Here is a 1,633-nt window from a genome sequence, read left to right on the forward strand (position 1 = left end):
AGGTAGTCACCTCTTGACTTTGTGACAATCCTTATCTTCTTGTCTGAATAAAACGTTATTGATAACATTAGAATTTTAATAGATAGTCATTATGAAAATTTTAGGAAATTATTTCAGCTTTCTAACAAAAAAAAAATTGGTGCATTTAGACTTCTAGAACTAGGTTGATTTGCCAATTCACATGTCGAGTCATAAGACCATGATAACCCCTTAGAAAATAAATCAAAATAAATTATAAAGCCTAATTTTTTTTATAAACTCAATGTTGAATGATGAAATTAAAAAAAAAACCTAATTAAAAAATGACCTGAGTCAACCCAAGTTAACATGTCAAACTTGCAATTCGAGTCATGAGTTCAAAATAACTTAATAGAAAACAAATTTAAATAAATTATGAATCTTTATTCTAATAAACTCAGTATTAAAAGATGAAATTAAACAAAATTATTAAGAAAAGGATATAAAAAATAGCATGGGTTAACCTACCAAACTCATAATCTAAGTTATGAGACATGGATAATCTTATAAAAAGAAAATCAAAACAAATTATAAAATTTAATTTTTAATTGACCTAATATTGAAGAATAAAATTAAAATAAAAAGTCAATAGGAAATTACAAGTTAATATATTTTTAAGCAATAAGACGAGGATAACTTTATAAATATAGTAAATTGAAAAAAGATTATGAAGTTCAATCTCTAACCATTTTAATGTTAAAAAATTAAAAAATAGATTAAAAAATTAAAAAAAAATTAAAAAATATATATAAAGTTCAATTCAATAATTTATTTAATGTTAGTAGATGAAATTAAAATTAAAAAAATAATATTATTTGAGTAAATAATATATTTTTTTCAAAAAATTTATGATGTCCAAACTTATAATTAATGATATTTTGTAAGTTATTCAAAAATAAAATAAAATTAATTAACCATGAAAAATAAACGTGAGTCTCTTGGAGTGACCAGCTATATCTTTCTCACTAACCTTCTGTTTTAGTTTTTTTTAATCGTTAATGTTAGTATATTACTAATTTTTGTTAATAAATATAAATCAGTAATTTTTTTCTTATTATGTTGGGACTCCCACGGAGATAAGAACATGTTTCCATTCCTACCCTCAAAAGAATCTCAACATAACTCCCACATTGAAGGCATTTCAGTAATTTACAAAAACTTCAGGGGTATTTAACTTCCTATCCTACAATATATAAAACGTCCTTTTGGTTTTCCTCGCTTGGTCCCAAAAACAATTCGAAGAAAATCTATCAAAAGAAGAGCAAGGTCTGTGCGTGTTTGGTTTTTGGAAGAGAAGATGTCAGGGAAAGGCGCAAAGGGATTGTTGACAAGCAAAACTCCAGTTCAGTCTAAAGAGAAAGACAAGAAGAAACCCACTTCTCGCTCTTCTCGTGCTGGTCTTCAGGTTTTTTTTCTTCTTTTTATTTTTTTGCGGTTTTTGAGTTCTTGATTTTGTTTTAATCTTAATTGCGTACGTGCTTGAAGGGTTATGATTATTTGGTTATTTTTAGTTTTTTTTTTTTTATTATAGTTCTTGTTCTGGCTTCTTGCATGGGTTTATTAAATATATAGAGTGCAAGTTTTTTTTTTTTTGGGAAAATTTGAGCCACGGGGG

The sequence above is a fragment of the Populus euphratica genome, unplaced genomic scaffold, assembly GCF_000495115.2.
Source record: "Populus euphratica unplaced genomic scaffold, PopEup_1.0 scaffold2214.1, whole genome shotgun sequence".
In the NCBI taxonomy this organism is placed as follows: Eukaryota; Viridiplantae; Streptophyta; class Magnoliopsida; order Malpighiales; family Salicaceae; genus Populus; species Populus euphratica.